This window comes from Lepisosteus platostomus, chromosome 5 (assembly GCF_059453375.1).
Source record: "Lepisosteus platostomus isolate fLepPlt1 chromosome 5, fLepPlt1.hap1, whole genome shotgun sequence".
In the NCBI taxonomy this organism is placed as follows: Eukaryota; Metazoa; Chordata; class Actinopteri; order Semionotiformes; family Lepisosteidae; genus Lepisosteus; species Lepisosteus platostomus.
This window is the reverse complement of record NC_142615.1, coordinates 6,790,365-6,804,687: the sequence shown is the minus strand read 5'-3', so window position 1 is coordinate 6,804,687 and position 14,323 is coordinate 6,790,365. Positions and strand designations below refer to the sequence as shown.

Sequence of the window (14,323 nt, the reverse complement as noted above, 5' to 3'; positions counted from 1 at the left end):
CTGTAGCCAAGGAAAGCCTAGCACCAGAGGATGTCTTGGGGTCTCAAGGAGATAAAACCAGATGTCTTCCACATGGGTGGCGCATATCTGCAGGCTTATAATTTCCATTTGCCACCTAATAAGTCCTGGAAATACGGGGGAGCCATCAATAGACTGGACACGAAGGGTGAAGGGTAGTTTCCAAGCTCGAGCGACGGCGGCGTCTATAAAGTTACCCGCCGCCCCTGAGTCTATAAAAGCAAGAAGGGGTCTCCTTTCATTACCCCAGAATAGTGTAGAAAAAATAAAAAATCCTGAGGAAAGGTGAGGGAATTGAGTATTCTCACTCACTTTAGGATTCTGAGAAGGTGGGCGGCGCTTCAAGGATGAGTATGCAGCAGGGCAGGCCGCTTTAAAGTGCCCAAATTTCCCACAGTACAGGCAGCGACCCTCTCTTTGGCGCCTCTCACGTTCTTCAGGGGTTACCCGGGTGCGGGCTATTTCCAAAGGTTGTTCTGAGTCGGCAGATCTGAAAGGTGATAGCCGAGGAGCCTCTAGTATAGGGGACCGAGATCTCTCAGCACTCCTATGACGAATTCTGAGTTCTAATTGCAGTACCTGTGAAATAACTTCCTCCAAGGTATTGCCCAATTGCGGCATATTTACCAGATGGTCCTTAATTTCTTCACTGAGTCCTTGACGGAAAAAAAAAATAAGGACCTCATCGTCCCAGTGAGTCTCTGCTGCTGCTACTTGAAAATCAATAGCATAATCATGTACAGACCGACGGCCTTGATGGATGGAGGAGAGGCGGAAGGCAGAGTCTTGGCCAACTATGGGACGACAAAAAACCCCCTTAAATTGTTCTAAAAAAAAATCATAATCCTGAATTTCAGGAGCCCCGCGATCAAACAGAGCAATAGCCCATTCCAAAGCGCGGCCGGTTAGCCGTGAAACTATGAAGGCGATCTTGTCCTGAGGAGAAAAAAAAGTCTCCGGGTGAAGCCTGAGAACCAGCGCACACTGTGCTAAAAAGCCCCAACATTTCGTAGGGTTGCCGTCAAACCTGTCAGGTGGAGTTAGTGGAAGAGGTCGAGGGGCAGGTGTAGGAGCTGGCGGAGGCGGAGCCGAAGTGGCAGCTCCAGCGTTGCTTCCTCAATTGCCGATGGGCGGCATTGCAGACAGGTGCGCAGAGATCTGTTGGACAGAAGCCTGGAGCTGGAGTAAGGCTTGTCCGTGCTGATCCAAAGCCGAGCGAATCTCCTCTTGCTCCGCTGGGTCCATGTTAAGTGGCTCAGTATTCTGTTATGGGTTCGGTAATAGGGACCGAACCAGTGAGTGAACCCACTTGCAGGAGCGAACAAAACCAAGTCGTAATCCGAAAGCAAACCATAATCGTAGGAACGAGCCGAGAGTCCAGGGGAAGCCAGAAATCCGAAAGGGAACGAGTACCGAAGCCGAAGCGAGATCTGAAGTCGTAGTCCGTAGAGCAATCCAAGAATCCAGGGGTAGCCAGTAATCCAAACAGAGCGAAAGTAACCAATCCAAGCCGAGATCCGAAAAGCCGAAGTCCAAAGGGAAAAACCGCAAACCGAAAGCCAAGACGAACACAGAGTAGAAGTAGCGCAACCAGGAAGCTCGAAAGGGAAAACCAATACTGAGCAATGAGGTAGGGAAGGACAGGTGTTTAAGTAGGATGAGACGGGGGTGTGGTGTTGAATGGGAAAACTGATAGGTGAACTGATGGATAGGGGCTACGCCTACTTCTGCCTCCTCCGTTGCCGGGAGGCAGGGATCGTAACACTAATGAGTTTTATTGCCCTTGACATCTAACTTACTCCAGCCCCCCTTGTGGAAACAACCCCTAATTACTGTTCATGAGCTCCTGGCCACACTTGTTCCCAGTGGAACCAACCTGGAGCAGCAGAACAGAGGTTTTTGTTTCTTTAAGTTGTCTGCTGTTGTAAAACAAGTCATCCCTTAGGAATAAAAACTCTCCCTCTAGTCTGGTTGCTATCTCCTTTATTTGCCCTATATTCCCAGGGCAAAGCAGCTGAGTGATCCAAAGCTGAACTGCAAGGAGCTGAATTTCACACTGGGTTACAACAGACCCTGGTGGGAGAATGGGCAGGAGAGGGCCGGTTGTGCTCCTGAACTAGTCCCCTCCTCTCCTACTCTCGTATTTGCATCACAGTCTATAAACTCCAGGCCTATTGCTTTTCTTCCAGTTCATTTTTTTTAATACAGCTCATGCATTATGTATACTCTTGTGAAGTATCAAGAAAGCACTCTTATCTTTATTTCACGTACAGTATACAACAGACTGCTTGATAGTAACCACAACTCCAATAACTTTAACTAGAGGAAGAAACCCAGCTTCTGCTCAAAAGGAAAAAAAACATTGAAATCATAAATCTCCAACACTGGCTGGAGACTCTGTGTGTCCGTGCTCAACGGTTATATAGGACAGGACTCAGCGCGCAGCAGGTGCGGCTCATTGCTCTACGCTCCCCGTGCGGAATGCACGTCTCCTCCTTCCAGACTCGTAACACCGCTGCATACTGTACATCCCTCTTAAATCCCAGAAACACAGAAACTCCGGGGTTTCTGTGAGTCAGTACTGGGTTTCTCTGTTCGAGGTTACAAGCAGAAACCAAAAAAGCGCTGAAAGCAGGAAGTTATTTCTGTTCGTAGGCATAAACGTGTAAAAATACATTTTCTGATTCCTAAAACCCTAATAAAATCCATCTAAGTCTCCCTTTCGTTCCCAATGCACATAACTGAATATAAACCAGTCAAGTTCAGGTACTTTTCTGATGTACAGTATCTGAATAGTTCTGGCGCGGCTGTTGTAACAAAGATACTTACGAACTTTTTTTTCATACGAGCTCTTGCTGTTTTTAAAATGAATATTTTTTTGAATTCGCTAAATCACACGAAACACCAGCATCACTTATCGTAAGCATCTGACCAATTACATTGCTGAATGTTAAACCCATTTAGTCTTATATTTATTTATTTTATTTATTTATTTATTTTTATTTATTTTTAACTTGTTTTATTTTTTTTTAAATTACACACCTGTTAATGTAGTCCGGATCGCGGTCACCGAGGACCACTCCTGTCTCCCCAGGTGACACTTTTTATTTTTAAGATAAACGCGAGATAAACGTTTGTTTGAAACCGCTCCACAAATTTTCTCACATGCACATATTCTCCAATATCACCACAACAAAACCATAAAGTTTGTTTCCACAGACATGACACTATTATGCAATAAACCAATAAATTAATGAACTAGCAGAATCCCAAAACACATGGCAACCCGGCAAGCACAGCATGTCAATATCATACATTTTTACCAACAAAACCGCAAAAGCAAAAACCAGCAAATATATATATATATCCCATGTTTTTACCTTATTCTGGAGCATGATATATATCCAAAATAACCCAGACTAGTTTATCTCAAGAGCTAGAGACTAGTAAACGTTACTGATTACGTAGTAAATGTTTGAAGAACGAGCGCCAGAAATAAGGCGATTTGATTGGTAAAAACCGCTGTCATTCTTTGTATTTTCAGGCATTCAGAGCCCTTCGGGGGTGAGACTTCCTCTAGAAGCTTCAGGCTGCATTTTTAGCTGTCAATCATTGACTCAGAAGGGATAATCAATCAGTTTTTTATCAGTTTCTTATCAGTGCTCCTTTTTTTCACACCAGAAGGCAACTCTGAGGTTTTTTTTCATTGCATAACAGCAGATAAAGGCTCTCTAGCAGTGTCTTAAGGTTTTTATAGCAATTGCAATGGTTTTTATTCTTATTATTTTCAATATTTTTATGATTTTTTATTATAGGCGTGAAATTTCATTCCAGGTCCAGTCTTCACAAAACATGATGTAGAATTTTTTCTAATTGATCAATTTGTCCCAAATTTTATCCAAGCTAGAAGCCACCTAGAACAAGGTTTTCAAATCATTCCCAGGCCCTTGACATGCATATAGTTGAAAAATCTGACATCTGAAGACCAAAAAAAAAAATGTTCGCCAGCTTTTTTTTTTTTTCATATGTTTGTCTGCTGAGTGGACACATTAAGAAATACAAGACATTTGACTATTCACACTCAAAGCCATGGGGGCTAGCTTCAATTTAAGACCTGAACCAGGCTCCTGCTATGTTCTGCTGCAGAGATATAACAAATGTTTAAGGGGGAGGAAATTCCAGGCAGACATTGGCTAAATATGTCACTGGTAGTAAAAGGTTAAGTATTCTTGCCATTTTTAGCATATTGTAAGTGGATTTTTTGCAAACATTTTATTTTTTAAATCACATGAAACACAATCAACCCATTGTAACTTCACATTGATAATTCCTGAGCTTTATAACTGTGTATTATTTCTTTTTACCTTGTTTTAATATTTTTTATTATTTTTGCATTTTACAGAGCTTTTTAATATATTGTGAGCATTTTAGTGTCATTTTAAAATAGGACGATCAATGGTCCTGACTTTTAAACCTGTATTTATTCTGACATTATTCTCTCCACCTGCAGATGAGGGAGGTATTTGATTTTAAATTTGTTGATTTGGGGGGAAAATATACATTCATTTCCTTGTATGTATCACCAGTGGGAAACTTGGCATTTTTGGATGAATTGCAATCTTTACTGCAAGGCCTTCAGACTGATATAGAAATGACTGGAGATTTAAATGACACATTTGATAAATCAGACAGGAACTGCATAACATCTAAAATGGCAAAACCCTCTAAAGTACTGAAAAATTTCCGACACTTTCATAATAAATAAAATTTAATTTAAAGCATAAAATTTGCTTTAAAAAGAAAACCACAATTTGTACGATATCATATTTCAATATCGACATTCAGATGAAGAATTTGAGGATTTGAATATCATTGAAGAGTACATCGATTTTGGGACAATGTTTGCATCTGAATAATCCTTCCTCCTGGAAAGAAGGAAAAAAAAAGTTTTGAGTCTCAGTCTTCAGGATCCCCCCCAAAAAACGTGCAAATTTGTTTCCGATGTATTTTGGATAAGATATAACTCTCATAGAAGATACATTTTATCAGTTGAATGCAGTCGATACTTTCGACTTTTTATATGATGATAGGACCTACATTTAGGGCTCAGTACTGATAACACTGCTGCTATTGATGGAGTAGAAATATCTGGCAGTTTTTTTTTTCTGAGGCAAGAAGTCCTAGAACACCTCCTATAAAAATGTTAAGATTCAGAGCAAGAAATATTTTTCCACCTCACCTAATGCTATTGCATTAACGAGGCTGAAGTTGGCTTCTTATTCGCCAGCTGCTGCTTTGCGTTTTTCGTTCCATATTAAATGCTGCTGCTGTGATGTTATGTCGTCTTTCGCCTGTAGATGGCTCTCTACAGTCATTTTTAAAAATACTTATCCCGATGTATTACTGTATATTTCCTCAGTAAAGGGGAATATGTAAGTAGAGACTGTCCAAATTGCATTTTTGTATGAAACACATTTCAGAAACACAACTCACAATAAAACAAACTGGCATGTTATACCACGAGTAAATAAGACAAAGGCAAAACGTAAATTCACCGGCACTTCCTGCATATTTTCCACGACCTTGCCTTCTGATCATAAAAAGACTCAAACTCTTGCATTTGACAAGAAATTTTAATATAGCAGTTTTAAATTGGACATTTAGAACATGGTATATGAGACTATATGGTTAACTGAGGATGAGCAGAGGGTGATCGAACCTACCTCCTGGTTATAAAAATGTCTAAAAATTCTGACACAGATGTATGAGAGACAATGGAAAAGACTATAAAAATCCTGAACTTCAGGACATTGTACTGTACCGTTTTTTAAATACAACCCTCTGAACATGGCATGAGAGAATACATTGTCAAATGGTAAATGCAATGTTTGCTATATTTCTAGGGCCCTCCCTCCTGATTTTAAAATCGTCTCATATTTCTGACATCAAGGTGTGAGACACAATATAACAGACTGTCAAATTCCTGAACTTCAGGACATTTTATGATACCATTTTAAAAATATGACCCTCTGAGCATGGCATGTGAGAAAATGGCATGTGAGAATGCATTGGGAAAAGATGAATGCAATTTCTGCTGAATTGCTATGGCCCTCCCTCCTGATTACAAACTCGTCTCACAATTCTGACACTGAGGTGTGAGACACAATGTAACAGACACTATTAAATTGTGAAGTACAAGAGATTATACTGTTACATTTTTTTTAATATTGACCCTCTGGCATGTGAGGACTAAAAATAGCACACATTCTGCGAATTTGCTTTGTCCCTCCTTCCTCGTTACCAAAACATCTTAGTATACCGACACTAAGGTAAATGTCTCTTAATCCAGAAGTTAAGTTGTCAAAGTATATCGGAGTCAACCGATACTGATCAGGTTCTGCTGATGCTGAGCCCGCAGCCTTCACCATAAGGTCCAATTCCCCAAGCCTGCTGACCTTATATGTCCATCTCTTTGCAGTATAGAATGAAAAAAACTCCAATAGATATCGGCCACTGTTGGCGATTTTCCTTTAAGATGGAGTGTATCACTTTCACTGAGACCGAGAAGTGTTAAGCTGTACATGAGTCTTTGTGGCTCGGTTGTTAACCAAAAGGGTGGTGGTTTGAGACCTCCCTGGGACGCTATGAGCCTTTTAATGAACACACCCTCTTCACTTCATTTCTCCATGGCCGGTCTTGTACCGCAATCAAATACAGAGCCCGTAGGGGGCAGTAAGCCCGCATATATAGCTCACTGTGTATATAATGAAGAAGCGGAGGTTAGTTTCTAATCTGCATGTTGCAGAGCCTTACGCAACTCATACCAACAGTTGGGGTTTGATCCCTGCACGGGCTATTAGTTGAAAGACCATTGTAAATGACGTGTAACAGATTTATCCAGCTGGCTTTTATGTTTCATACTAAATTGCTATCTTGAAACCAAAATCATTAGAAATATGGAACACAACTGTTGTTCCCCATGAAGGAAAGCTGTTTTACACTGACGTCACTCCTTTTTATTTAATCCAGATTTTAAAAACAACTCCGACCTATCAAAGGAAAATGTTACACAAAAGCTGGAAAGCACACTCTGAATCCATCTGTATATTTGATTTCCGCAATCCGTTCAAGGCTGCCTATGTTAATCGTAAGTGTATAGATGAAACATTTAATATATTGTTCAGTTTAAATCAAAATGCTTTACTACTACAAGAGAGAAGTATAGTATGGAGGATGCGACAAATGTGTGATTTCTTGGAAGAAAACTACTTTTCTTTGCGTTCGAAATTAATTCGAAACAATTGACACACAAACCCTTTGTCTTTTTTAAAGAGATTATATCTTTAAACAGACAAATGTATAAAATGTGTTTTTTTTACCTAGAGATTTTGGACAGGGGCGATGTATTACTAGTAGAGGCTGCTGACTAACACTGTACTGTCTGGAGATCAGCTCCATTTGCAATAAAAAAACGTGCGTAACAAAGCTGGAGAGCAGCTGAACTTGTGCTCAGTAGTCAGTATGGTGCTGAGGGTTCAATACTGTCGTTGTTGTATTACCACGAGCTGCACAGGCTCTGAATCAGACCATTTCAATTAGTCTGATCAGTGCAGGACAAGTTAATGTAGAATTATTGCTTTGTCTGTCTCTTGTTTGTATATAAATGGATGTCTCTGATAACTTAATGTTAGTTTTTATTTTAGTTTTACGATGTAGGTCATGCGTTGATATTCCTGATTCAGCTCATGTTCCATAGGAGAGAAGAGATTCCTCCTGTTTCTCGTACAACCATATCAGAAAAGAAGCCCATGTCACCCAGCTCTGATTCAAGATCAAGTTGCATCTTCAACATTTTGTTTTTGTTTCTGATCATAATTTTCTTTAGTTATGATCAATATTGAACTTTTTCTAAGTAAAACAAAACTAATCAAACATGCAGGCAGATTTTTGAAAAGTATTAGGAGTTGATAGGGCGCTCCTTCGGAATAGTCGTCAGAAAATGTGAGAAAAAGAAAAGTTACGTAAACTCTCACACAGAGCATTAAAGACTGGAATCTGATCATAAAAAAACTAGCTGTCTCCCCGTCGGTAATCAAACCCCGGTTTCCCGCGTGACAGGCTGGGACACAAACAACTTTACTAACTAGGAGCGCTTGCTAGCTATTAGGAGGCATTTACTCTTAAATATGTTACTGTTTTGGGTTTCGACTTTAATTTTCCCGATACCAGTTTTTTACAAAAGTAAAGGCACATGGCACATGTGTGGCACATCACGTCCGAGTTTAGTGACAACTACCTCAGAGATTGTAAGCTGGGTAGTTTCAGATCACTTTTTTTTAAAGGTTCAAGCAAACCCGAATACCTTTGTGTAATCGTTTTTCATAAAGTGTCATTGTATTATAGCATGTGCCCTTAATGATTTTCTTGATACGTTATATGTGCTCTTGTTTGTATTGTATGTAGTTTTGTTGTTCAAATAAAACGTAAAAGATACAACTTTCCGGATGCGGCTGCTGTAAAAATAAAATGACATCAAGGGTGCTGTACGCAGAGGTCTGAAACCTGCTCCACAGAAGATCTTTATCCAGAGGTGTTAAAGAAGTCGAGATCTCGCCATGAGAGGGGAAGCATCTCAGAAAAAGCAGGTGCAGTCGGTTCCACGGTCATAACGCCACTAATTCGGGCGACAAGAGCAAAACCCACCTGGCTTCCTCCAGGCAAGTAATGAGACAAAGAGACAGTGCACAGCGGGTAGCGTGGCCGAGCGGTCTAAGGCGCTGGATTAAGGCTCCAGTCTCTTCGGGGGCGTGGGTTCAAATCCCACCGCTGCCAGGTGCTTCTGTCGAGACCCCCTTTCAGCTGGCTTCAGACGAAGGGAGCTGCTTTTTGGCAGTCTCTCGAGAAACTAAGCAAAGTGTTTAAAGATACTTTCTCAGCTTGACATCAAGGCACAAAACAAAAACCTTCTTGCGTCCTCTCAACCCAAAAGCGCTTTGCCACTTTTTGCGTTATGCAGGGAACGACGTCTGCCCAGATCACTTTTGTGTCAATGCAAATCGTAGTGTGCCCTCCGTTTTAATGTTGGCTGTGCTGGCGTGCTGCTTCTGTCTGTGAAACTTGAATGTTCTGCTTCTTCACACCAAATCGTCGGCGGGGGTTGAGCTTGTTAAATCTTTGCGCATAGCGCTCCTTTGGAAGTACTTTGTCCAAGTTCAAAAGCGATCGTGGGATTTACTTCATGCGTGCAAAAAGCATGCCTCGCACGACAGATTTAAATGGCGAATGGAGCCTGCTTCTTGCTGTTTTTCCTGTGGTTGCAGTTACAAAGTTGATCGTGCTTTCACATTCTGTTAACAGTATTCACTGGCTGAGCTTTATCAGTTGGTTCGTAAAGGAATCTCTGCTTCGGTTCCAGAAAAGTCATCTGTGGTGTGTTTTTTTCCGTGCCCATGGCAGTCTTTTAAAGCTGGTAGTAGTGGCGGCGAAGTTAATTTTTTATCCTCTTTCAAAGAATAAGGACGGGCTGGGGCGAGCTCCATTTACCACTCTTTCAGCTAACCGCCGAACTCGCGAACTGATTACACTGCAGAGCCACAGGCGCCTCGCTTTTCTCCATTCTCTGGGTCAGGGTGAAAAAAAACTTGCTGGTATTAGCTGGCCTGCTGGGAGCACCTCTTCTTCACTGATAAGCAAGATTTGTGTTTCATCTTTCTCAAGCTGTATAGATTGCTTTCAAAACAAGTTGTTCCCGAAAGGAAACGAACACTTGCATTCACCTGAATTAAAAGGCATGGGATTTGCCCGTAAGGATAAATTCTGTACAGTAAGACAGGAAGAAAGGCACCGCTGGGAATCGGACCCAGGATCTCCTGTTTACTAGGCAGGCGCTTTAGCCAACTAAGCCACGGCACCGGCAAAGTGCTGTCCTTTGACAGCCATTTGGACACGTCTCAACTGCTCTGAGACATCTGCATTCGGTGTGCACCGAGCCTGCTCGCCTTGCAAGTTGCCTCATTTACATGCGATAGCTCCACCACTAAGAGAAAGGATGAGAAATGGCTTTTATCTGGCACTTTTCATGTCAGAGGATCTCAATCTGCTTTCCGTGTACAAGAGGATGTCCAACTCATGTAGCTAAAGACGTAGACGACAGTGCTCCACTGAAATCTTGATCTCACAACCCTCAGCATGACTCCGCTGTGTTCTGCTTTAGACAAAGGGGGGAAAAGACTTCTTTCATCACACGTTTTGCACTGTTTACGGTGTTTGCAGTGCTCTTTCTTAAATGAAAACCAGGAATCGGCACCATATGAGGTGAGACTAGATAATATTGGATCAAGTAGCCTCGCCATTCCATGCGTGACGTGCGCAAAGTGTAATTCCTGTCTTTATAGTGTGCTTGTTAGAGACTAAGCTGGCACCCAGAGCGCTTTAAATCCGGGAGTCAGCAGCCCAAAACAATAGAGCTTCCTTCGTCTATGTTTTTTGCGTGAAGGGGGAAACCATGCGTGTGCTGCAAACGATCTTAGTATCGAAGTGCCATCCCACATAACCGATCCGAACAATCTGCTTTACAGAGGAGCACTGCCGGAGCTTATCGTTGGCAAACTGAAGACCAGGCTGACCTCTTCTATGACTCTTGAACACTGAGTCTCAAGGTTGTGAATTCAAGCTCCACGCTGGCGGGAAATTCCATAGGTAATGATCACATTTTCTTGCATGCTAATCAAAAGAAATATTAAGAAACTTTTCCCGATACCAGTTTTTTACAAAAGTAAAGGCACACGGCACATGTGTGCCACATCACGTCCGAGTTTAGTGACAACTACCTCAGAGATTGTAAGCTGGGTAGTTTCAGATCAGATCACTTTTTGTATCAAAGGTTCAAGCAAACCCGAATACTTTTGCAAGAGACATTTCAGAATCCCAGTCAAATCCAGTACGATTGCTGGATCCTTTGAATTCGACTGAACTATAGCACAGATCTGCAGTCCACCATTAGAATACTGTGGGTGTGCTGTATAAGCCATACCGCCCAAAATAGTTCTAAAGCAGGAGAAGCATCCTCGTTTAGGAATGTGGTATAAAGTGAAATGGTCTGGGAAGAGTCCTACGTTTGAACAGTTCAAAATAGACGTCAAGGGGTATTTACGGACTCTTTCGAAATGTAAGAACAAGCTGTGCGGACCTTATCTTTATTTACCTTGTGTAATCGTTTTTCATAAAGTGTAATTGTATTATAGCATGTGCCCCTGACGATTTTCTTGATACGTTATATGTGCTCTTGTTTGTATTGTATGTAGTTTTGTTGTTCAAATAAAACGTAAAAAACACAACTTTCCGGATGCGGCTGCTGTAAAAATAAAATGACATCAAGGGTGCTGTACGCAGAGGTCTGAAACCTGCTCCACAGAAGATCTTTATCCAGAGGTGTTAAAGAAGTCGAGATCTCGCCATGAGAGGGGAAGCATCTCAGAAAAAGCAGGTGCAGTCGGTTCCACGGTCATAACGCCACTAAGTCGGGCGACAAGAGCAAAACCCACCCGGCTTCCTCCGGGCAAGTAATGAGACAAGGAGACAACGCACAGCGGGTAGCGTGGCCGAGCGGTCTAAGGCGCTGGATTAAGGCTCCAGTCTCTTCGGGGGCGTGGGTTCGAATCCCACCGCTGCCAGGTGCTTCTGTCGAGACCCCCTTTCAGCTGGCTTCAGACGAAAGGGAGGGAACTGCTTTTTGGCAGTCTCTCGAGAAACTAAGCAAAGTGTTTAAAGATACTTTCTCAGCTTGACATCAAGGCACAAAACAAAAACCTTCTTGCGTCCTCTCAACCCAAAAGCGCTTTGCCACTTTTTGCGTTATGCAGGGAACGACGTCTGCCCAGATCACTTTTGTGTCAATGCAAATCGTAGTGTGCCCTCCGTTTTAATGTTGGCTGTGCTGGCGTGCTGCTTCTGTCTGTGAAACTTGAATGTTCTGCTTCTTCACACCAAATCATCGGCGGGGGTTGAGCTTGTTAAATCTTTGCGCATAGCGCTCCTTTGGAAGTACTTTGTTCAAGTTCAAAAGCATGCCTCGCACGACAGATTTAAATGGGGAATGGAGCCTGCTTCTTGCTGTTTTTCCTGTGGTTGCAGTTACAAAGTTGATCGTGCTTTCACATTCTGTTAACAGTATTCACTGGCTGAGCTTTATCAGTTGGTTCGTAAAGGAATCTCTGCTTCGGTCATCTGTGTGTGTTTTTTTCCGTGCCCATGGCAGTCTTTTAAAGCTGGTAGTAGTGGCGGCGAAGTTAATTTTTTATCCTCTTTAAAAGAATAAGGACGGGCTGGGGCGAGCTCCATTTACCACTCTTTCAGCTAACCGCCGAACTCCCGAACTGATTACACTGCAGAGCCACAGGCGCCTCGCTTTTCTCCATTCTCTGGGTCAGGGTGAAAAAAAACTTGCTGGTATTAGCTGGCCTGCTGGGAGCACCTCTTCTTCACTGATAAGCAAGATTTGTGTTTCATCTTTCTCAAGCTGTATAGATTTCTTTCAAAACAAGTTGTTCCAGAAAGGAAACGAACACTTGCATTCACCTGAATTAAAAGGCATGGGATTTGCCCGTAAGGATAAATTCTGTACAGTAAGACAGGAAGAAAGGCACCGCTGGGAATCGGACCCAGGATCTCCTGTTTACTAGACAGGCGCTTTAGCCAACTAAGCCACGGCGCCGGCAAAGTGCTGTCCTTTGACAGCCACATGGACACGTCTCAACTGCTCTGAGACATCTGCATTCGGTGTGCACCGAGCCTGCTCGCCTTGCAAGTTTCCTCATTTACATGCGATAGCTCCACCACTAAGAGAAAGGATGAGAAATGGCTTTTATCTGGCACTTTTCATGTCAGAGGATCTCAATCTGCTTTCCGTGTACAAGAGGATGTCCAACTCATGTAGCTAAAGACGTAGACGACAGTGCTCCACTGAAATCTTGATCTCACAACCCTCGGCATGACTCCGCTGTGTTCTGCTTTAGACAAAGGGGGGAAAAGACTTCTTTCATCACACGTTTTGCACTGTTTATGGTGTTTGCAGTGCTCTTTCTTAAATGAAAACCAGGAATCGGCACCATATGAGGTGAGACTAGATAATATTGGATCAAGTAGCCTCGCCATTCCATGCGTGACGTGCGCAAAGTGTAATTCCTGTCTTTATAGTGTGCTTGTTAGAGACTAAGCTGGCACCCAGAGCGCTTTAAATCCGGGAGTCAGCAGCCCAAGACAATAGAGCTTCCTTCGTCTATGTTTTTTGCGTGAAGGGGGAAACCATGCGTGTGCTGCAAACGATCTTAGTATCGAAGTGCCCTCCCACATAACCGATCCGAACAATCTGCTTTACAGAGGAGCACTGCCGGAGCTTATCGTTGGCAAACTGAAGACCAGGCTGACCTCTTCTGTGACTCTTGAACACTGAGTTTCAAGGTTGTGAATTCAAGCTCCACGCTGGCGGGAAATTCCATAGGTAATGATCACATTTTCTTGCATGCTAATCAAAAGAAATATTAAGAAACTTTTCCCGATACCAGTTTTTTACAAAAGTAAAGGCACACGGCACATGTGTGCCACATCACGTCCGAGTTTAGTGACAACTACCTCAGAGATTGTAAGCTGGGTAGTTTCAGATCAGATCACTTTTTGTATCAAAGGTTCAAGCAAACCCGAATACTTTTGCAAGAGACATTTCAGAATCCCAGTCAAATCCAGTACGATTGCTGGATCCTTTGAATTCGACTGAACTATAGCACAGATCTGCAGTCCACCATTAGAATACTGTGGGTGTGCTGTATAAGCCATACCGCCCAAAATAGTTCTAAAGCAGGAGAAGCATCCTCGTTTAGGAATGTGGTATAAAGTGAAATGGTCTGGGAAGAGTCCTACGTTTGAACAGTTCAAAATAGACGTCAAGGGGTATTTACGGACTCTTTCGAAATGTAAGAACAAGCTGTGCGGACCTTATCTTTATTTACCTTGTGTAATCGTTTTTCATAAAGTGTAATTGTATTATAGCATGTGCCCCTGACGATTTTCTTGATACGTTATATGTGCTCTTGTTTGTATTGTATGTAGTTTTGTTGTTCAAATAAAACGTAAAAGACACAACTTTCCGGACGCGGCTGCTGTAAAAATAAAATGACATCAAGGGTGCTGTACGCAGAGGTCTGAAACCTGCTCCACAGAAGATCTTTATCCAGAGGTGTTAAAGAAGTCGAGATCTCGCCATGAGAGGGGAAGCATCTCAGAAAAAGCAGGTGCAGTCGGTTCCACGGTC

The 14,323-nt window shown here is 42.4% G+C and overlaps 3 non-coding genes across 3 annotated transcripts; 2 read left to right on the top strand and 1 right to left on the bottom strand.

Annotated features, from left to right (window-relative positions):
* The first annotated feature begins 8,768 nt into the window (after positions 1 to 8,768).
* On the top strand, positions 8,769 to 8,850 carry trnal-aag (transfer RNA leucine (anticodon AAG)). The gene has a single exon. It is a non-coding gene; the product is annotated as a tRNA-Leu (tRNA).
* Positions 8,851 to 11,608: 2,758 nt separating this feature from the next.
* Positions 11,609 to 11,690, top strand: trnal-aag (transfer RNA leucine (anticodon AAG)). Its single transcript has one exon. It is a non-coding gene; the product is annotated as a tRNA-Leu (tRNA).
* A 966-nt stretch (positions 11,691 to 12,656) lies between these two features.
* Positions 12,657 to 12,730, bottom strand: trnat-agu (transfer RNA threonine (anticodon AGU)). Its single transcript has one exon. It is a non-coding gene; the product is annotated as a tRNA-Thr (tRNA).
* Between the last annotated feature and the right edge of the window lie 1,593 nt (positions 12,731 to 14,323).